Here is a 24,684-nt window from a genome sequence, read left to right as displayed (position 1 = left end):
GAATATCCTCCTACAGTAATAATATGGTAGATCAAACGTGAAGGTAAAAGTGAAATAGTTGTCAGTCAGATTTCCTAGGTCATGTTTTGCTGATCTTTTATTTTACTTTATGATTAATTAAATATTTTGCACTGAACTAAAACTTCATCTACACTGCAGCTACACAAGGTGTTCTCCAACTGAGGCAACTACGCATATAGGGTTGGAATTGAAAGCAAGAACTACAAACATGCATAAAAATATTAAAAATTATACTACACACCCACAAAACTTAGAAACACCATCAATGCACGTTCTTTAAAAAAGTGACACATTTGTCTGTCTTAAAACCTCTCATTTAGTTTCTGTAACACAATTAAGCCCAACTAATTAGACAATCCTTACATTTTGATCACATTGACATTGTTAATTAATGTTGGCACTGTTCCTACCCCTCTCCTGCTTTTCTCCCCCCTAACGCTTACAGGTCTTGCTCACGGCTAATTCATGTTGAACCACGTTTTGCCCTCTATATTGTCCTGGAGTCCCTGTGCCTCCGCGGTACCCATGGGAGCACACAGTTCTGTCCTTCAACCACAGAGCCTAATTTTAGAAGTCTGCCAATCCAGCCCTCTCCTCCTCCCCACTGCACAATGAGCTGTGAGGACTGAGGAGCCTTCCTCTCTGAGACCTGATGTGTCTACCTATTCAGCTCACTTTGAGCAGCCGGCACCCCAGCCCTATTGCCAGCAATGGCGCGCATGGACACACGCTCACATAGAAACACGGGTCTGCATTGCTGGGAAAGGTGATTCAAGTTTCAAGAATGAGAATGTGAGTTCTTACATGATCTTGGTTATTAGTGTTTATGCTTTTCAGGTTCTCCTCTATTCATTACTGGAAAAACTTGAAAGCGTCTCTGCACACTTCTAGTCAGATCCACATTTATTTTAATAATAGCTACTGTAAGCTTTCAGCTTGCTCTGATGAAGGTCGACTGACGAAAGCTTAGATATTATTCAAATCAATTAGGATGTGACTGGAAGTGTGCAGGGACTTTTTCCTTTTTGGCATTTCATCTCCAGAACCTTCAATAATGGGTTTTGGGTGTGCGGTAGATTTAGCCTATTATCCTCATTTAAAGTTTCTCCAGTTCCTCATGCCATCATTACAACTAAACCATATTTGATTATGATCCACTGGTGCTGCATAATTTGGTAAGCAGCAAGTTTATAAGATTGGAGCTCTTGACTTTTCCTCACTTTATAAACTAACAATGATGTAGTCCAATGGTCTGGTAAATAACATTGTGTGCTGATTTAATTGATAACCATATACTCTATCTGCAGGTTGAGGGAGCACATATCCTCACCTCTTGAGAGAGATGCTGAAGGTAAGCGCAGCGGACACCTCAATTACAGTCTCGAAAACGTCACCCTTGGCAGCAGAAAACTTTGATAATGAAAATATTCCGGTGTGTCCTCTTCAGACAAACAGCTCTCCCAAAAAATAACGAGGCAGACATGCCAGAACGTCACGACTCGAAACAACATTTTGCAGGCAAAACCTTTGCAGTGGTTTGAGTTAAGGTAGTTGATGCAAACTAGCCACTTGCAAAATGCAATCATTAAAAATAACCTCTGTGAGGTCTCCATCTTGCTAGCTACTATTTTTATTTTTAAGCAGATAAGGACACAAGCATTGACATAGTCTCTCTATGCGTAACGAGTTTGTCCTTGAAACCAGACCCTAGTCACTGTTGCCTAGCAACAAAGAGATAACAGCAAACATACAGGTAATTTAGTCTAGTTAATATGGCCTCCAGGGGGGGTTACTGCTGCATTCTGATTGGCCAAGATATATTTTTGTGATTCTGACCATTGACCAAGGTATTCTTGATGATGGTTCAATGATCCGGTGGTCCCTTTGTTGAAGCCCCCATTCAGAGGAAGGCCAGAGAGTAATTGACTCACAGTGATAGGTCTAACAAATGGGGGTTCGTTTTGGGGACCATTATCATTTCTCCTTGTTATTTATGCATTTATGCAGTTAGTTATGCAGACAAAGACCATGAGTCTCTAAAAATAGAGGAGCCTTGAATGGATTACACCTCTCAAATCAATCAATTAAACACCTGTTTACTCTTCAAGACCACAGAGAAAAAACATAATAATTGTAATGATGTTTGTACTAATTAGTAAGCAGTGTAGGCATCTCCTTCCATATGCATACATGGCAATATAATTTAATTAGTATAATTTATATATGAAATACTCACAATAAACACCCACAATGAATACCATTCTACAGAGCATTCATCTACAGTAAGTCGAGTCTCTGAAAAGAAAGTGTGGCCATGCAGCCCCTTAAGAAGTGATGTTACATAATACTACTCCCACATGTAGTATAAATAGTTCCCATTCCTTCCCATCAGACACTCTGTTTTTACTGGGGCTGCCTGCATCTCAAGCACTCTGTAAACTCCATAGAGATACCTTATCTCTATGCCAGTATACACCTTGTTCAAAAGGAGATCTTACAGATTTAGGTAGGATCTCAATGTGTTCCTCCTTGCTACAGCAGGACATAATCCTGCACCAACAGGAAATGGGAATTGATGGGAAATTATGTAAATATATCACTAGCCACTTTAAACAATGCTACCTTATATAATGTTACTTACCCTACATTATTCATCTCATATCCATACGTATATACTGTACTCTATATCATCGACTGCATCCTTATGTAATACATGTATCACTAGCCACTTTAACTATGCCACTTTGTTTACTTTGTCTACATACTCATCTCATATGTATATACTGTACTCGATACCATCTACTGTATGCTGCCCTGTACCATCACTCATTCATATATCCTTATGTACATATTCTTTATCCCCTTACACTGTGTATAAGACAGTAGTTTTGGAATTGTTAGTTAGATTACTTGTTGGTTATCACTGCATTGTCGGAACTAGAAGCACAAGCATTTCGCTACACTCGCATTAACATCTGCTAACCATGTATATGTGACAAATATAATTTGATTTGATTTGAAATGTGAATGATTATATGGATTATAATTAAATGGACATTTTTTGTAGGGGTAGATCCATTTTTCATAAAGGAAAATCAAGTCTGAAATTTCAAATGTGGAAATTACAAACTTCAGAAACTTCAGAACTTTTTAAACCTCAAATACACTAGAAGTTAAACATCTCTGGCAGCGTTGCAGGAAAGTTCTCCTTTAAAAGGCTGATCATATTAAGGCCAGGCACCTCAAGCTAAAATTATTGCTCGGTATCTACTTATCAATTTAGGATGTATTGGTATTTTGGTCCATTAATATTAGTATTTTGATAAGTAAAAAAGTTAATGAAAATATATATTAATGCATCCTGAGCTCTCCTTTAACCTCTCATATTGCATTGCACTAGAGGATAAGTTCCCTCGGATTATACCTGTGTACTTTGACGTCCCTCCATTGTTACATGGCCTCCCACTTATCTTTATCTTTCTTGTTTCTTTTAACTTTTACGCCCTTAATCTGGCATATGTAGCCCAGTTCTGTGTTATCTGCATCTTAAAGGCAGTCAACATTTCATAAATACATTCATCATTTCAAAGCTCACACGTCATGTAAAAGGCCCATTTCATAGAGAATGTTCCAACCTGGACTATATGTGCTAACTTACTTTGAAGAGATGGTGATTGGGTCTAAATGGATGTTTGGCAGTCTAATTTCAGTGTACTTGCCTTTAACTGCCATTTTCCCGAAAGTCAAACTCGTTTCACACACCAGCTATTTTTTCTCAGCCTCAGAAGCATATTTATCCACAATCTGCTATGTATAAATCTGGTCCTGGAGTGTCTTAACAAAATTCAATATGTAGGCTGATTCTAAAAATCTGCCAGAGAAAAATAATTTGTGTGATATGAAAACAGGCACATATTTAATGATATCACATCATTTGCATATTTTAACAATATTTCAGAAACATTTTAATACAAAAAAAGTATCATATTTGTGTCCACATTCAACTGGTAAAAGTTGATTGTGATATGATTAGGGGGGATCCCTATTAGGGTGTGATGCCTGGCCTTAAGATGATACATCAGTAGTAGTTCAGCCTGGATGCCTGCTTATTTGTATTAAACTGATTCTATTCTCACGATCATGAAAAGCCTATACCCTATTACTGTAGAGGTCAGAGCCAATCTCAGCCCAGTGACCGCCCTCTTGCACTAGTCATCTGTGGGGAAATGGTAAACTCACCCCTCTATTGAGTAGAGTAGAGCTGGAAACATACGCCTGGCTCAGTGATGGAAGCTTGAAATAGGAACAAACCAATATTGGTACATTGTCTCATATAGAGGAGATGTCTAGAGGAATATCTGTAGGCTATGTGATACCTCCACTTATAAACAGGAACCAGTGATGAGCAGCAGTTTTCAGAACCAACTGTGGACAGCTCCATTGACAGATTTCAGCACCACATGAGATGGACAGCTTCCCTGGCAGATTTCAGCACCACATGAGATGGAGAGCAGACAGACATTCACATTTAATTGGAGAAATCTAACAATGGTGGTTCAGTGGAGTCTTTTGTAGCCGTTTGAGCATGCATACACACTGACTGTCTGAAGCGACATTTTAGATGTTTTATTTATATTCATTTTTCCTCTCCGTCCAAGGACACAAACACATTAGTGGTCTTAGCACTAGAACCTTCCCTTTGTGTTGACCATCATGTCAGTCAATGATCCGTCAGTCCAAAGTGCTGCCCCAGCCTGTATGCTAGCTCCCTCCAGTGATCACCAAGGGAAGCCACACCCCTGTATGTTGGTCAACACCATTTACTTCAACAACCCTATGACAACTCAATGTACATTGTTAAGATACTGTACATTACCACTCAGTCATTACCCAGGCAGTTTTTGCTATTGGATGTAGAAACTAAAGACACACTATAGTAATATCCCATAAATAGGAGGATTATAGTGTCTAGACTGGTGTTACCGTTCAAAGGGTATCTTATACAATCCAGGTTGCAGACAACAACCACTTGGAACCAACTATGTCCAAAAACACTATGCAATTTCTGTGGCTAAAACAATGTTAAGAGCTATATCTCTCAGGAAAGATTAGACCTATTGGCCTGTACGTTAATGGTGTGTGTACATGGGTGCATGTGTGTACTCATTCTCATGGCCAAAATAATCGCTGCATAAAGAACTCGCCAACTCACTGCACATCTTCAGTCCACTCATGTAGCACACTGTGTGCCTTCAAGCTCTACCCATATTAGACTCTGTGGATCAATGAGGTAGTTGTGAGGGGTCTCAAGGTTCCCATACTGTGGCTACAGGAAGGAACAACGTGTTCCCAGGGTAACCGCAAGACCAAGCCAGCTGTCCGACCAATCCAGCCAGAGTCCATAGTCTGTCATGCCCCCTTTGCCCTCTGGCATCACTCCAGTTGGCCGTCGCTGACCGCCCCCGACCGACCTTCCCTGACTGTTTGGCTTTTCACACCATGCACTTACACTTTCCAATTGGCAGCACACAACACCTGCCTAAGCTGCCTCTCTGTTCCAATTTACCATAGCACTGAGCAACCCTCCATCCCATCCACAGCGCTTCTGTTCTACACCTTGGCAGAGGCTGTAAAGTCAGAGAGAAGGTTAAACTAACAAGATTGGGGAGTAGCGGCATAGTTTGTCACAGTTCATCTGTATTCTAAAAGGTTGTCCATTCAGTCCTGTAAAAACATGTGGTTCCATCTGTCATGTGATAATGATAGAGAGAGAAGTTTGGAAAAGAGTCTGAATGAGGTCGTTTTTCATCGCCCAGTCATTACAGAGGGGTAATTAACAAGTCTAGGGCTCCTTCATCAACCTCATTATCTCCCTTTTACCATGAGGGGCGTTTCACAGGGAAATCATTAATTTGCCATGAGTGTCTGTCTCTTATACACACACACTCATATACATGTGCACGCACACACAGTGAGCACAGAGACAGGCACACACACACACACACACACACACACACACACACACCCACAAACACACAGCAGTGTTAATATCCAATGGTCATCTTAATAAGGAGACTTTCATTGCTATCATTAACCTTTTGGCTACTTTCATGGCTTTTTGTATGGTAGGCTTATATGAGTTTGATGTCAGAGTCCCTTCAGTTACAAAGGAACTTTTCAAAGCGTGCGTGTGTTCAGTTGTGGAGTGAACAGTGTTTGTCTGCTGATTGCAGCTTTACACTGTAAACAGTGGTGTCTGCTTACCCATGTGTGGTCTCTAGAACCATGGTAAATCAACACAGGTTTGGAGCCAGTCTGCATCACGTTTACTTATGTTATGACTCCACTGGTGTCTTCTTCGTCTCATGCTTCTCTCATATCCTCATATCTAGTGTGGGGAAAACCAGGAGTAGACAGATGTTGTGCCATCTCTTCCATCTATGTGATGAATATTTAATCAAAGGAACTTTTGTGGAATAGTTTAGTGACAAACAAATATGACCCAAAATGACCTCTTAGCAACTTACTGCAATTTGTCTTCAGGCAGACTATTAACCAAAACAGTTCAATCATATCGAAGCCAATAAAACTCTAAAAAACTCATGACAAATCATGACAGAATAAACAGCAGTACATCACTGAGACTTTTATGTTGAGTGTGTTAAAAGACATGAATAGGTTCTCCAAATAACAAGAACAAGTATTTCGGAAGCAAAATATCAAGAATTCCTGTTCAGCAGTGTGAAACGTTACAAAACGATCAAATAGAAATGTACTGTGTAGAACAGAGAAGTTTGTCTTTCAGGTAGAATAGACAGTGTCAGCTCTATTCCTTACATTTCTTCCTGCAACATTGATACATGGAAATCTGTATCCACAGGTTAACAGTTTGCAAAATATCTGCAACGTTCACCTGAATAAATCCACCCCTGATCCACACCCTCTTCATCATGACTCATTAATATGCTGTTATGGTGACATAAAACAGATTTATGAGCCTCATCAACTTTATTCATCCTCATTAACTGCTTACAAAGGAGTCAAACAAAAAAGTCAAAGGACCTTTAAAATCAAAGCTATTTATTGGCAAGTAGTTACCATGGTAATCTAGCATGGCGTGAGCACAAGAACAGCGATAAAATATGAATTAATAGTAACAGGGGGCTTTGCAGAAGCAGGTCAAGGACTTAATACATTTTCTACAGCAGAAAAACAAAAACATAGCATGCCAAATCTGACAATGACCATAGGAGTTGGCAAGCCTGCACAAACAAATCTCGGATCAGGCTGGAAGAATGTACAGAACTTCAGGAATAAGATGAAATAATAAGAGTCAAGGAGGAGAATTATCTTGATCAATCTAAAGATACAATTTAACAGACCCTGATTCGTGCCATGTGAAAGGGGAAAGGAAGCTAAATATATCCTGGGGCGGAGTCAAGGGCATGACGAGGAATACATCCATACAAAATGTCCTCAGTAATTACTGTTCAAGGAGAGGAAGGAAGAAGGATAACCACAGAAACAAACGTAGGATATGCATGGAATAAAGGAGAATCCGGTGTAGGCCAATTCAACTGTGTAGACTAAGAATGATATTTATATCAGATTTAATCCTTTTTAAAAAATCATTATCTAACTGTGTGTTACGTTTTGAAAGCCTCTCTCACTGTCATCCTCAGTTCTCTCAATTGGTTATACAGTTCCTCTTCTCTACAGACCAAACTAAAACACATGTCCCAGAGTGGTTGGTCACTCTTTTTTTTACTCCTGGAAAAACTCCTGGCCTTGGGGATGATGAAAACCCTGTCAAACTGCATCAACCTGGTACTTGTTCATATGAATTACATTTTAAAGGATTAGGGGGGGCTTCCTATATTCCTGTGCAGACTCCCATACAACCAGATGTTCCGGTTTTCAGGGGAAATGGAAAGAGAGCATGTGACGCACGCAACTTCCGCTTTTGGATGTTAACCTGGTGACACTTGGTTGAACAGTGCAGAAGAGAACCTCTGACTGTTTTGTTCCTTCTCGTCCAAGACCAGTATGTAGGGGATCTAGTGTAGTTTAAAGGCCCTTATTTTACACCTGCACACAGACACAGAGAAAGCAACATGATTGGAGAATAAAACTCACAGGGCAGAGCTTGCTTTATGCAGGATTGCCTCATGTAGTCCTGCCCAATGCAACTGTAGGCCTAATTAAAAACATTTACTCACAGTCTATGTCAGCAATTGTGTTTATTGATTAATTGCAGTTAATCATTTTGAATTGAAAAAGTCTATGTAACCTAGTCAGCCCAAGTTTGAATATAAACCAAATGATCCCATTCACATTTTCTCACAAACAAATGGGCTATAAATATACAACCTTACCGCTTAGTTTACCCTGGCCAGCCCAGAGGAACAGGGTGCATAGTTGGCTAGACAATGCAGCTGCTGTTGTTAGTAGCCTACAGTTGATCAGACTGAAAAATAGTCTAATTTCCATGGAATACAGCATGTCAGATCACTAATGTTGAGGTGTCTACTGTAGGCTGCTACATTTATAAAAGAGGTTTTGTGTCTGTTGTGCAGGGAGGGGCGTAGTACTAGAACTAATCTCATGTTATTTGACACATTTTGCCACGAGGCAGAGAGAACATGTTGCTATTTTAGAGCTCAGGGATTCTTGAAAGACAGGACAATCACATTTTTTCAACAAACATTTGTCTTAATAGTAACAAAATTTGAAATACATATTTTGATAGACCAAAGATTGAGCTATGACACGATCTAAAGGAAAAACCTCTTAATTTATGTATAGCACTATTAAATGCTCCAGGGCTTAATTCACATTTTGCCATGTTTTACTAGATTTACAACATAAAACAACATTCATAAAGCAAACATTATCCCTTAGACGTAGCAATCTTTGCTAACGACATGTTACTGGCATGACACTGAGTAAAACCAGTGTGTATGTATGCGGATGACACTATATACACACTATATACACATCAGCTACTGTACAACAGCGACTGAAATGACTGCAACACTTAAAGAGCTGCAGCTAGTTTCAGAGTGGGTGGCAAGGAATAATTTAGTCCTAAATATTTCTAAAAACATAAAAGCATTGTATTTGGCACAAATCATTCACTAAACCCTAAACCTCAACTAAATCTTGTAAGAAATTATGTGGAAATTGAGCAAGATGAGGTGACTAAACTGCTTGGAGTAACCCCTGACCAACTGTCATGGTCTAAACATATTGATACAACAGCAGCTAAGACGGGGAGAAGTCTGTCCATAATAAAGCGCTGCTCTACCTTCTTAACAGCACTATCAACAAGGCAGGCCCTAGTTTTGTCGCACCTGGACTAGTGTTCATTCGTGTGGTCAGGTGCCACAAGAAGGGACTTTTTGCAATTGGCTCAGAACAGGGCAGCACGGCTGGCATTTGGATGTACACAGAGGGCTAACAATAATACGCATGTCAATCTTTCCTGACTCAGAGTGGAGAAGAGAAAACATTGACTTCATCACTACATGTATTTATGAGAGGTATTTCTGTTTTTTGTTTTTAATAAATGTGCAAAAATGTATACAAACCTGTTTTTGCTTGTCATTATGGGGTTTTGTGTGTAGATTGATGAGGGGGGGGGGGGGTTAATTTAATCCATTTTAGAATAAGGCTGTAAAATAACTAAATGTGGAAAAAGTCTCTGTGTCTGAATACTTTCCGAATGCACAGTATATGCTAATGAGATGTGTCGTACTGCATCAGGAAAATGGTGGTCACTCTAGACACTGACTGGTTAACCTTTTTGTAAAGGTATCTGTGACCAACAGATCCATAGATTAGGGCCTAATGAATTTATTTCAATTGGCTGATTTCCTGTATGAACTGTAAGTCAGTAAAACCTTTGGAATTGTTCCATATTGCATTTATATTTTTGTTCAGTGTACTTCAATTGTTAAAGCATGTTGCAGAACAGTGATTAAAATAGTTTTTCAGAATATTGACCAAACAATATTGACTCCACTCAGTCACTGACAAGCCAGTGACGGAGTTGACAACAGATACCACAAAACAGGCATATTTTTGTTTATTTTTTTAGAAATAAAAGTTCAAACATTTGTCAAATATGGAAAATTATTCATTTGAAAATCCCCAATAAAAAAACAAAAAGTTACCCTGCTTGCTAAATAAATACAGAAGGAAATTGGATAGCGCGCTTTGTGTGTTGTGCCTGGCCCACACGACCTGTGATTTCAGTGAATCTGATTGGTCAAAACAAGCAAAGAGCCTGCAGCAGCACTCTGATGTGAAGGACAGAGAAATTGTGCAACAGTTGACAAATCATGAGGCAAATCGGTCTAAAAAACAGCACTTTGTCCCTTTTAATTTTAACCAAACTTGTCCATTTATTATACACTTTTCATTACCACTAACTCATCGGATGCTTCGCTGTGAGTGTCCTTTATTTGGGGTATAGCAACTTTGTCCTTTCTAGCCTACCGGTATATAGAATAACACTATTCAAATAAAAACGATTTGTTCTATTGGTAAATATCAGGTAAAGGTTTTCTGAATACTGCTTTTCTTTTCATGCTGAGAAGAGTTATTTGGACCACATATTTCCCAATGTCAGACTCCTTTTATGTTAGCTTCTCTATACAGAACCTAGCTGTGAATTTCAGCAATTAGGCCTTCTGTTCTGTTACAGCAGTAAATTCCCAGCTCCTATTGCCTTGAATGGAGAAAATCAGTTTTCATTACTATGCAACTTGTTCCTGGAATGTGCAGCAAAATGTGTTTACATTTGATCATGTATTTGATGTGCAATGAAAGATAGAGAAGTGTACCAAAGCTCATTTGTTGTAAAGTCCTATTTCTTCAAAGTTAGAATGCAACAGCAAACACCTCAAAAAGGTTTGACTGGGGGCAAAGGATAGATCACGCTGATAAATGTCTGAACCATCTGAGACAGTGAATAGCAAGTCACAACACCCATTATTCCACTAATATACGAACAATCTTGGTAATACATGAAGATAATACAAAAATCAGTCCAACAATACGCTCCCAAATCCATAAATATACATCTACAAAGCTCTATACAGCAGTCAAGTTTTCAAAGTAATTCATTCACACCAAGGAAATATTCATACGTAGAGAGGCCAAACATACCTTTCATACTCTTTCCACTTTGGATAACTTGCGAGTTTTCATTCCGAGTGTTAGGAAAGGCTGTTAGTATGAGCCAGACATATGGACTGGCTAGAGTGAAGCTGAATCAAGATCTGTCCATAGTGGAAACACACCTTACCCCATCATGGAGAGAGCCATCATACACTCAGTGATTCAGCATAAAATCCCCACACCTTACATTAACTAACTAAGTTTGTGTGCATAAGTGTGTATGTGTGCACACTTAGTCTAGCTTAGCTCAGCTAGACACAGAGACACTGCCCTCCTTTCTCAAGTGTAGACAGGCGTCATTGTAAGGACCCCATATTGAGCTAGCCCACAGTGGCTAGAATGTGACACACCCTATCAAACTAAAGCAGGCCGGGTCAGTACACAGGGTGACTCTTCAGAATCAGATATAACTAACTGTCTGACAGTTACGAATGTCCGCACACACACACACACACACACACGGACACACACACACTCTCAATCTCTCTCTCGCTGACACACACACACCGCAGCGCTGCTAAAACACAACACTATGGGAGTCTATGGGAACAAGCCAGCCAGCCCAGCAGTCATGCAGGCTCTCAGCATCATCTCCTTCACAACAATCAGCACTAAGCCACTTACCAGGGCCATTATCTCCCTCTCCCCATTCAGCCCAGATCAGCAATAACCGTCCCCACCACACAGCAGCCACATTACAGCTGCTCTATACCCTCCATGGGCTGGGCTGTTTATTCTTTCTGCTTACGTGCCCCTCTCCCTTCAGCTCCCAGGGGGAATTCACTTGTACTTCACACTTATAGGACAGAGTAGTCTCTCTCACTCACCGTTTATGAATACAATGAAATAATGGTCCACAACAGAGTGTAGGTAGGCTCAGTGGTGGCTGTTTGGGTCTGAATGTGTTTAATAGAAATGAATTGGTATTGGATTGTCAGTAATTGTTGTAAAATGCACAGTGTAACAGGAACACTGGTCTTTCTCCATCACCATGGTGTTTTATGTTCAGTTCCAGATGGATTACCAATACAACACTGGTCTTTCTCCATCACCATGGTGTTTTATGTTCAGTTCCAGATGGATTACCAATGCAACACTGGTCTTTCTCCATCACCACGGTGTTTTATGTTCAGTTCCAGATGGATTACCAATACAACACTGGTCTTTCTCCATCACCACAGTGTTTTATGTTCAGTTCCAGATGGATTACCAATACAACACTGGTCTTTCTCCATCACCATGGTGTTTTATGTTCAGTTCCAGATGGATTACCAATACAACACTGGGATTTCTAATAGTGTGAATATTATCATTTTATACTCTGAAACATGTTCTGGTATATTTCATTCTTTATGAGTGTAGCATTTTGTGAAGTAAGGATTCATCCACACGTTAAGTCTCTCTAGACAGACAGGTTGCCTCCCACAGTGTACCAATGCTCCAGTTTCCACGTTTGTAGAAGTTCCGGCGTAAATTGGGACAGAGCGGACGTGTCGGAAATGGGACGCAACGTCAGCGATGACGTCACTGGTTTATGACAGTCATAAATACCTCTTCCCCCCTTTTTCCTCTCTCTACCCTACTGAGGTTACATTTGCAAAACCCTTGGTTAACATAGAGATTCTGGGAACATCAGAAGGTGGGGGGAAATGAACTATATTCTGGTAATCTGACCAATTGAACATATGCGGGGTTACTTAATGAATATGATGTCAGTTCGGTTGTCATCTGAGACATTCTCATCAATGATAAGATGACAAACTTTTACAGTGGAAAGTCTACACATCAGAGTTATTGGATTCACATGGAATTGTTGTTCAATTTAAATGTTTGAATATAAAATTATTTGTGATGGGATTAAATGTGATTTTAGCTTCTAAAATGTGAGATGTGGGTTTTCATAAGATTGGGCTGCTCACTCAATGGCCCACCCATGTGAAGAGGCAGAGGTTGTAAACTATGAAACACACCCCTTTTCTCCCTTCCTATATATAGAACTTCCTGTTCCGGGGATGTAGGACGACGGTCCTATGTCAGAATGGTTCAGATAATAACTACAGAACGAAGCCAAAATCAGCGTGAGCTTTGGTTTCGAATGGTATGAACTTTGAACTCTTATTCACTACAGAAGTGATACCTCCTAGCCATTGAGTTAGCAACCGCAGCTGCAAACGCAGGTTAGGAAGGAACAGATAGAGTATCCCGTCTACCACACAACGATGTTACTACAACGTATCCAATTGACCAGCAGAGACATTCTTCAAAGGACAAAGGACTCGGTTTGGCAACACGGCCTTCCATCTACCACCAACCTACTGAAGCGCGGCTCAGAATAAATATTTATTGCAGTTTCCTTTTCCAAATGGGCGGTAAATTTAGAATGCATAACATACTGTATTTACGATAGCCCAGCTTCTTCCCTTTGTTCCTCAGTCATCCCACTCCTTCACTCAACCCAGCCCCTTTTCTTTTGTGTAACAAGCTGTCATATCTGTTCCGCCCGCTAGGGACGTTTTCCTTTATGACGTAATTTGTAATAAAGTTATGATTTAATTATGTGTATGTGTAATTCTGTGTGATTAGTTAGGTATTTAGTAAATAAATAATTAAACCCAAATTTGAATTGGTGATTCAAATTGTTAGCCAGGGTTCGTGCAGATAACTAAGAATTTACAACTTTCAGATGAGACTGAATTAAGGTGACGATTGATATTGACTGCTATTGATATAAAATACTACTAGGTCTTTAAGAGTTTATTCGGAAGATAACAGCTGTATAAATATTACTTTGTGGTGCCCGACTCTCTAGTTAATTACATTTACATGATTAGCTCAATCAGGTGATATTAATTAGAGAGATTATTTTATAGAATAGCATGTCATATCACTTAATCCGGCATAGCGAAAGACACAACACTATGAACATGACCCAGTCATTCGTTCTAAATGTTCAATTGCCATACTGGCTGGCAACGTTCTTATCCCTTGCATGCTAGCTAGCCAACTCCGGTAACTTACAGTCACGTCAAAAAGTGCAGCCAGAATAACAGCAAAGTAACTGTTTTCTAGTTAGATTTATTTGGATACATCCATAACAATGAGCTAATGATGCGCGATTTTGCCTGGCAGAGAAAATGTACTCGTCAGGACACTGTTCAGACAAAAGATAGACAATCCACGACATTCGTTTGAGTTGATTTTTTATAGATGAAACCATACATTCTCTGTTATCCACTACAGCTGAGATAGCCAAAACTACTTATTGTATGTCCCATTTATCTGTGCATTCCCCTGGACGGTGCATTGGTTGAAATAATATGTCACCGGTCTTCTAGCCATCATCAATCTATTTGATCTATATATCAATCTATCATCAATCTATTTTTCATGTTCCATTTGTTTTGTCTGGTTGTCGCACTCACCTGGTTTCAATTACATGTTGTATAAGTTCTCTCCGTTTCCCCCATCTCCTTGTCGGGAATTTTTTATCTTAAGTATGTGTGCTTCATTGTACTGGTGCGTTACGGGTTTTTGTGCCCAATATCTGTCGGAGTCTGTGCTACTACTTCTGCTGCCTTGCTTCAGCCTTTTGGGTGTTGATGATGCTGCAGTTTTTCTCTTTGTTTTCGGCAAGGATGTTGCTCCAGTGTTTTCTGTCTGTCAGTGAGGGATGCCAGTAGCGAACCTTCGCGTCGTAATCTCCCTCACTTCTAGACCAGTATTGGCCAGTTTCTGGACTGTCGTGGACCTGATGCTGTGATTTGTGTATGTAGTTGTTCCCGATGCCCTGCAGATCTTGGGTAGAAGTACCAGATAGATCACTCCTATTGGCTCTGATGTGTATCAGATCGAGTCCCCGATACACTCTCCTCTCCTTGGGTGGAGATAAAAATGCAAGGGCGTTCTCTGGGCATTTCAATAGATATTTCTCCAGTGATGCCACCGGGCATAGTGGGTTCCCTGGCTGCTCGAACATTGTCACGACTTCTACAGAAGTCGGTTCCTCTCCTTGTTCGGGCGGTGTTCGGCGGTCGACGTCACCGGTCTTCTAGCCATCATCAATCTATTTTTCATGTTCCATTTGTTTTGTCTGGTTGTCGCACTCACCTGGTTTCAATTACATGTTGTATAAGTTCTCTCCGTTTCCCCCATCTCCTTGTCGGGAATTTTTTATCTTAAGTATGTGTGCTTCATTGTACTGGTGCGTTACGGGTTTTTGTGCCCATGTGTTTTGATATTTTTGTACGCCGGTAGTCATGTTCATTAAACGGCTCCGGCTATTTACCACGTTCTGATATCCTGCGTTTGACTTCCATACCACCAGTTACGCAGCCTTGACAAACATGAATCTCCTCTTGGACTCCCTGCCCCTCTCCCTTGGGTCCAGATGATTCCTTGAGGCCTCGTTATATGTGAAAGTGGCGTATCTGAGAGAGAGAATGCGTTGTTATAACATTGTTTTCCAGTAGCCTAATTACGAGTGCAACTTAGAAATAACACAAACAGGCTACGAACAACATACCTTAGACCGTTCTCGGCTGTTTTTACAAGGAATGAGGTGGGCTTTAGTTTTCTGTTCCTCTCTTTTCCTCTTTGACCCAGATGTAACTGGAGGTTGAACCACACTTTCTGGATCAGACCCCTTGTTGTACCGGGATTCAGAGCCTGGGAGTTTTAGAGCTGGGCCATGTCCTTATCGGTGATGGGAGGGTGGCTGTTTGTGATATATCTTTTCCTTGCCTTCTTAGCTGTTTGATGTTGCCCAGAAATCGTAAATTCAGTGTGCTTCATAAGGCAACAGCTGCAACCGATGGGTGGGTCATTTAGAAACCGGTTGAGCCCACTCCGGAGTGCCAGGTAGTTACTTATGCTGTACTGTTCCCCCTTCCCATTTGGTACATTTCCATAAAACTGTCAGAGAAGGATGTTATACTCTTCCTTAGTGACAGTTTTGAAGTCAACAACTTTTTTATTCTCTGCTAGCCAGCCCTCGAAGCACCGCACAGTCCAGTTTGTATTTTTAGCTGTGTTTTCGTCATTGCGACTTTTCTTTAGGTCATTCAATGCAGTATCCCCCAAATCTGTATGCCTGGGTACTCTTTCTCCCATTCATCCGTAATCATGTCGTCGAAAAGATCAAAAGAAATGTTCCACTCATCCATTTTAGTTTTCGCAACAAGTATCGATTTAGCCAGTCAACTGAACAAAAAGTTGTGTGTGTTGCTATGACAACCAGCTCAATGTGCTGTCTGTCTCATTCGGACACATTAACTTTATATGGGACAGCTGGAGATCGAATTTGAATATTGAAACAATGTTACAAACGTCGAAGAGACAAACTGCAAGGTTTATACAAATCTCCACTGTTGAAAACCAAGTGCTAGGAGATAATGCTTTTTATAGTGGAGATCAAGTTTATAAATTGCCTGGCAGGATTCATGAGAGTGGATTGCGCAGTGAAATGGAACAGAGGAAATAGGCATCTCAACGTCATAGATTTAGCTGATGGTAACTTGTGGCATAGACACCAGCTGGAATGCTTTAAAAAATCAAATAAAAATCAGCATTCAGGATTAGACCCACCCGTTGTATAAAGTGGAGATAAATTCATAAAATGTATCATTTGACACAATATCTTATCACAGCAGTGGCAACCATGGTTGGCCAAATCCCTGACCAAAATGGCTGACATTTATTCCATCATAAGAACATACATTTTCCCATTAGTATTCAAATTCCTAATTCTATGGAATTCAACGCTTACCCTACGAGGTCCAGAGCCTGATGGTTTTCTGTTCTACCTGATACTTAATTGCACCCACCTGGTGTCCCATGTCTAAATAATACTGTGATTAGAGGGGAACCATTTAAAAAAGCAGTGGAACTGGCTTCGAGGACCAGAGTTGAGTTTGAGGGGTCTAGACAGTCTTTTGGCCCAAGCACAGTTGCATTTCTCACACACTAACTTGCCAGTTTTGTCACAAGCCAGTTGGACACATCAGCGGAACCAAACAGGTAGAACAATGCCATCTGTTCTCATGTTATCAACAAAGACTTCATCCTGTATTGAAATAGACCATAGTTCAGTATGAGTGCAGACTGGGGAGATTTAGATTAACTCATCCAGCAATAGAGTTATTATATTCCCATGATTTGACAACCAATCTGGGGAGCAGGATGAACATCAATCATGTCAGATCTGTTTTCTGTCTCTGTGGGGCTCACTCAGAGGGGTTGCTGGTTTTCCAGAATGGTAAATCACGATTCTGAGTTTCATCTCTCCCCACCACCCCTCCTCTTCTAAAATGAGGCAATCATTATCCACTCTAGGGATCATTAACTAGATTCAGCCACGGGACAATATTTTCTTGAGCGGATGGTCAGGGGCTGGATCATACAAATAATTTGTAGATTACAAGAAGCCCAAACCGATATAACGTTTGACAAAATTAACATTTCAAACCTTGCTTACATTTCTATACAATCACGTGTCTCTGTATTATTCGTGGGAATAGCTGGAAACAGATTTCCACAACTACAATCACTTGGAGCTGATTTCACAGTCTACGTCCAACAATGTAAAAAAAAAGATTTGCTCTGAAAACTTGGGAGCCAAATAAAACCACCCACGGGCCGCCAGTTGGGGAACCCTGATCTACTTAATATCCCTCTCTTATATCTCTCTCAGCTAGTTCCATGTGAGTCTCAGACAGAACATCAAGAGACCAGCAGTACAGCCAATAGACTCCCTGAACAGGGAAAGGCAATCTGCTCTGCTGTCCTGAAAGTTGTGTGGTCTATGCATCCATGAAGATTGAAGCTCTGCTGCCTGGGAGGAGGAACAGGGGCTGAAGTGAAAACAGAGCAACTGCCAGGACAATGTAGGGTGGGGCGAAAAAGTATTTAGTCAGCCACCAATTGTGCAAGTTCTCCCACTTAAAAAGATGAGAGAGGCCTGTAATTTTCATCATAGGTACACTTCAACTATGACAGACAAAATTAGGAAAAAAAATAATCAGAAAATCACATTGTAGGATTTTTAATGGATTTATTTGCAAATTATGGTGGAAAATTAGTATTTGATCACCTACAAACAAGCAAGATTTCTGGCTCTCACAGACCTGTAACTTCTTCTTTAAGAGGGTCCTCTGTCCTCCACTCGTTACCTGTATTAATGGCACCTGTTTGAACTTATTATCAGTATAAAAGACACCTGTCCACAACCTTAAACAGTCACACTCCAAACTCCACTATGGCCAAGATCAAAGAGCTGTCAAAGGACACCAGAAACAAAATTGTAAACCTGCACCAAAGGACACCAGAAACAAAATTGTAGACCTGCACCAGGCTGGGAAGATTGAATCTGCAATAGGTAAGCAGCTTGGTTTGAAGAAATCAACTGTGGGAGCAATTATTAGGAAATTGAAGACATACAAGACCACTGATAATATCCCTCGATCTGGGGCTCCACGCAAGATCTCACCCCGTGGGGTCAAAATGATCACAAGAACGGTGAGCAAAAATCCCAGAACCACACGGGGGGACCTAGTGAATGACCTGCAGAGAGCTGAGACCAAAGTAACAAAGCCTACCATTAGTAACACACTACGCCGCCAGGGACTCAAATTCTGCAGTGCCAGACGTGTCCCCCCTGCTTAAGCCAGTACATGTCCAGGCCCGTCTGAAGTTTGCTAGAGAGCATTTGTATGATCCAGAAGAAGATTGGGAGAATGTCATATGGTCAGATGAAACCGAAATATTACTTTTTGGTAAAAACTCAACTCGTCGTGTTTGGAGGACAAAGAATGCTGAGTTGCATCCAAAGAACACCATACCTACTGTGAAGCATGGGGGTGGAAACATCATGCTTTGGGGCTGTTTTTCTGCAAAGGGACCAGGACGACTGATCCGTGTAAAGGAAAGAGTGAATGGGGCCATGTATCGTGAGATTTTGAGTGAAAACCTCCTTCCATCAGCAAGGGCATTGAAGATGAAACGTGGCTGGGTCTTCAAGCATGACAATGATCCCAAACACACCGCCCGGGCAACAAAGGAGTGGCTTCGTAAGAAGCATTTCAAGGTCCTGGAGTGGCCTAGCCAGTCTCCAGATCTCAACCCCATAGAAAATCTTTGGAGGGAGTTGAAAGTCCATGTTGCCCAGCAACAGCCCCAAAACATCACTGCTCTAGAGGAGATCTGCATGGAGGAATGGGCCAAAATACCAGCAACAGTGTGTGAAAACCTTGTGAAGACTTACAGAAAACGTTTGACATCGGTCATTGCCAACAAAGGGTATATAACAAAGTATTGACATAAACTTTTGTTATTGACCAAATACTTATTTTCCAACATAATTTGCAAATAAATTCATAAAAAATCCTACAATGTGATTTTCTGGATTTTTTGTCTGTCATAGTTGAAGTGTACCTATGATGAAAATTACAGGCCTCTCTCATCTTTTTAAGTGGGAGAACTTGCACAATTGGTGGCTGACTAAATACTTTTTTGCCTCACTGTATATATTTATTTACAAAATTCAAACCACAGTGCAGTGACCACAAAACTACCACTAACATATCCCGAATCATATAAATAAACCAAATACCTAATTCAACAGCACTAACGTTAGTAGGAGGACCTATGCATTTTTATATGATTTGCCACTGATATAAATCGCTCTGCACGTCATCGTTGCTAACAGTTGGCTTCACTGCTCTGATAGCATATCTAGAACCAGACTACAAGATGCCATGTTGAAAAAGTGTGATGGCCTAGATGGAGAAGTTGTACAATGATTGCTCTGCATGTACAAAGCCCAAATTCTAAAATACCATACCTGGCAATAACAACAGATTGTTGGATGTCTATGAACATGCTGTCATACATAACTGCAATGAGCCATCACACTGTAGAGAAGTGGGACATGAAGTCCCATGTACTGCCAACTGAGAACATGGAGGAAAGGATCCTAAAACAGCATTAACTACTATCGTTGGTGAGTGTGTGGGGGACAGCAGTAAGATGGGCGCTGTCTGATAAGTAGCCAGGACTGAGGAAGATTGTACTGCACTGCCACCTAGCGGTCATACGCAGGATTATATCTGAACTGTGCATCCACGTAATTTTATGATTTTTTTCTTAACGTTTAAACTATTTAAAAAATGCAGTTTAAACATAAAGAGCAATTGTACATTTGTCACATCCCTAATAATTAGGCAGCTAACCTACAGTAAAATCTGTCCAAGCATTCTGAGTTTAACCAACAGATGGAGACAGAGTCTAATCTGATTCAAGGCCTATATTGTGCGGGTATATAACCATTTCCCCTTTATATGGTAGTATATATATATTACAGGTCAACCGATTATGATATTTCAACACCGATACCGATTATTGGAGGACCCCCCCCCAAAAAAACCGATACCGATTAATCGGCCAATTTTTAAAACATGTATTTTTATTTGTATTTCACATTTACAACAATACTGAATGAACACTTAACTTGATATAATACATCAATAAAATCAACTTTAGTCTCAAGTAAATAATGAAACATGTTCAATTTGGTTTAAATAATGCAAAAACAAAGTGTTGGAGAAGAAAGTAAAAGTGCAATATGTGCTATGTAAGAAAGCTAACGTTCCTTGCTCAGAACATGAGAATATATGAAAGCTGGTGGTTCCTTTTAACCTGAGTCTTCAATATTCCCAGGTAAGAAGTTTCAGGTTGAAGTTATTATAGAAATTATAGGACTATTTCCCTCTATACCATTTGTATTTCATTAACCTTTGACTATTGGATGTTCTTATAGGCACTTTAGTATTGCCAGTGTAACAGTATAGCTTCTGTCCCTCTCCTCGCTCCTCCCTGGGCTCTAACCAGCAACACAACGCCAATAGCCACCCTCAAAGTAGCGTTACCCATGCAGAGCAAGGGGAACAACTACTAGAAGGCTCATAGCGAGTGATGTTTGAAATGCTATTAGCGCGCGCTAACTAGCTAGCCATTTCACTTCGGTTACACCAGCCTCATCTCGGGAGTTGATAGGCTTGAAGTCATAAACAGCGCAATGCTTGACGCACAACGAAGAGCTGCTGGCAAAACGCACGAGAGTGCTGTTTGAATGAATGTTTACGTGCCTGCTTCTGCCTACCACCACTCAGTCAGATACTTAGATACTTGTATGCTCAGTCAGATTATATGCAACGCAGGACACGCTAGATAATATCTAGAAATATCAACCATGTGTAGTTAACTAGTGATTATGATTGATTGTTTTTTATAAGATAAGTTTAAATGCTAGCTAGCAACTTAACTTGGCTTAATGCATTCACCTAACAGGCAGTCTCCTTGTGGAGTGCAACGAGAGGAGAGGCAGGTCGTTATTGCGTTGGACTAGTTAACTGTAAGGTTGCAAGATTGGATCCCCGAGCTGACAAGGTGAAAATCTGTCATTCTGCCCCTGAACGAGGCAGTTAACCCACCGTACTTAGGCCGTCATTGAAAATAATAATGTGTTCTTAACTGACTTGCCTAGTTAAATAAAAGGTATAAAAAAATATTTAAATAAAAAACTAAAAGTTTATTTAATTTTTTTTTAAATCGGCGCCCAAAAATACACATTTCCGATTGTTCTGAAAACGTGAAATCGGCCCTAATTAAATCGGCCATTCCGATTAATCGGTCGACCTCTAGTATGGATTCTAGAGTAGTTCCAGTTTCTCTTCCCTGTAAGGCTTTAATGCAGACAAAAAGACTTGGGGATGCAACCTGAATATTTCCCTCATGTCTAATTTATCAGCAAGGTACAGAGGAGACGAATGGTGAGAAGACAGGAGCAAAGAGAGGAGAGAGAGCTCTTCCTTCTGCCTTGTAGGCTCACACACAGTCTTTCAACCGACAGTGAGTAACCTGCAGTGCCACAGAGTCTAAACATAGTTACTTATGAGAGTGAGTCAAATGAGCAAATATGTCCGGAAAAAGACAAACAGAGAATGTGTGCAGTAGTGTGCTGTATTATATGCCATTGTATTTAAATAGTGTGCAACATATCATCAGGAACTGTATTTCCTTGATGTACATTAAGCACATTGTTTAATTGATGCAGTTGGCGACCTGTGCCAGTATTGATGTAGCCCTCTCTGCCCTCGGTGGGTGTGTAGTCCCGGAGCTGTGGTGCTATCATGGCAGGGTCGATAAGAGAACTTGCCGGTGTGACACAACGGATTACTGCTGCCTACCTGCTCTCATCTAAGAAAAAACCCAGGCTTCGTCCCAAATAGCACACTATTCCCTATTTAGCTCATTACTTTTGACCAGGACCCATAGGGATCTGGTCAAAAGTAGGGTACTATATAAGGAAAAGGTTGCCATTTGGGACGAAGCCCCTGGCTGGACCTGTCTTATGTCCCTGGGTCTGTCCCTAATGGAATAGGCAGCAATTTGGGACTAAGACCCAAATATATTGGAAAAGAGAAGCAGTTAACATTATGGTCCCTGCTGTATAAAAACTGTGCTCTCCCACATTTAATTAATTTGCGATACATTTAACTTGGCAGTTGACACTTGGCAATTTTGTGTTTGTCAGGTGGCTTGTTTCAGGCCAGGCTGGTCTGCCTCTCCCAGCGGCAGTAGAAATCTCAATGAGCACAGAGGCAGGAATTTGGGTCTCTTTTACATTCTTGTTATTTATGGAGATGTGCTTTTTAGGTGATGGATTGATGTGGTCAGTCTTTGCCTTACTCCTTCATGTGTTACTAGCTATAACACTACCTCTTCCTTTCTGTATTTCTATCAGCTGACCTGCTCCATGCCTCCTTATCCATCTTGCCAGTGTGTCCAGCTACCCATCTCCAAGTTGGTTGATGATATTGGCTGGAACATGAGAGCCTCTAGTTGCCATGTGTATGTATTGCATGGAATGGAGAGGCAACCGCTTTAGCTGCAATGCCTTTGTACCTCCAGGTCATCCCTAAGAAATTATCCCCTTGACACAAAGCATGTGCATAAAATCACAGTTTACCACCTTTCAAACAATGCTGTACATCATTGCTTTCAAAGCAAAAAATAAAATAAACAATTGGCTATGTGAACATGCAAACTATACTGCAAAGTTTGCATTTGACATTTTTCTGAGTCTGAAAGATAAGTGTTAAAACAAAAAGGCACAATAAACATCAGGAGAATAATTAGATAACATAATAAGCATTAAAGTGTAAATATTAGGGATGTGTATATCTAGTAGATACATGGGCTCCAATACAATATATACAATTAGTTTGAAACGATTCAGTTTTATTACTTGCAAGCTAAGCTTTTGCCAATAATACTTCCTCTAAAAGAAGACATCTCCCAGACAACTGAACTGTCATCCATGTCTAAACGTCCAGAAACTAAACAGGGTTTCAGTTCAAGAGGACAGGAAATGGGAACAGGCAGGAGATGTAAATAACGAGTTATATTTAGCCAAAGACCTGCACTGTCTGACACACACACAGAGAGAGAGAGAGAGAGAGACAAGAGAGAGAGAGAGAGAGAGACAAGAGAGAGAGAGAGAGAGAGAGAGAGAGAGAGAGAGAGAGAGAGAGAGAGAGAGAGAGAGAGAGAGAGAGAGAGAGAGAGAGAGAGAGAGAGAGAGAGAGAGAGAGAGAGAGAGAGAGAGAGAGAGAGAGAGAGAGAGAGAGAGAGAGAGAGAGAGAGAGAGAGAAAGAGAGAGAGAAAGAAGAATGAGAGACAGAGAGAGAAAGAAGAATGAGAGAGAGAGAGAGAGAGAGAGAGAAGAATGAGAGAGAGAGAGAAGAATGAGAGAGAGAGAGAGAGAGAGAGAAGAATGAGAGAGAGAGAGAGAGAGAGAGAGAGAGAGAGAGAGAGAGAGAGAGAGAGAGAGAGAGAGAGAGAGAGAGAGAGAGAGAGAGAAAGAGAGAGAGAGAGAGAGAGAGAGAGAGAGAGAGAGAGAGAGAGAGAGAGAGAGAGAGAGAGAAGAGAGAGAGAGAGAGAGAAGAATGAGAGAGAGAGAGAGAGAGAAGAATGAGAGAGAGAGAGAGAGAAGAATGAGAGAGAGAGAGAGAGAGAGAGAGAGAAGAATGAGAGAGAGAGAGAGAGAGAGAGAGAGAGAGAGAGAGAGAGAGAGAGAGAGAGAGAGAGAGAGAGAGAGAGAGAGAAGAATGAGAGAAGAATGAGAGAGAGAGAGAGAGAGAGAGAGAGAGAGAGAGAGAGAGAGAGAGAGATAGAAGAATGAGAGAAAAGGAGCGAGAGAGAGTTTCTAAAAGTGACAGAGAGGTTTAAGATCCCTGGTGATGTATACAAAAAGGTGAGTGTGCTCCTGTGGGAGATGCAGATGCCGGGGGTGAATGTGTGCTTCAGGGGAAGTTGTACTGTACTGCCACAGGAAAGAGAAAAGAGTCAGACCAGTCCAGTGCTGACAAAAGAACATATTCTATCAACCACTATGAATATTTAAATCAGATAAGGGTCAAACTC

The 24,684-nt window shown here is 40.7% G+C and overlaps 1 protein-coding gene across 2 annotated transcripts in view; it reads right to left on the bottom strand.

The window, feature by feature from the left end:
- LOC118402529 (dipeptidyl aminopeptidase-like protein 6) overlaps positions 1-24,684 on the bottom strand; it is a 163,806-nt gene that overhangs the window by 66,549 nt on the left and 72,573 nt on the right. The gene's annotated exons all lie outside the window — the stretch shown is intronic.

Source organism: Oncorhynchus keta, chromosome 23 (assembly GCF_023373465.1).
Source record: "Oncorhynchus keta strain PuntledgeMale-10-30-2019 chromosome 23, Oket_V2, whole genome shotgun sequence".
Taxonomy (NCBI): Eukaryota; Metazoa; Chordata; class Actinopteri; order Salmoniformes; family Salmonidae; genus Oncorhynchus; species Oncorhynchus keta.
This window is presented reverse-complemented; position numbering and strand designations above follow the sequence as displayed.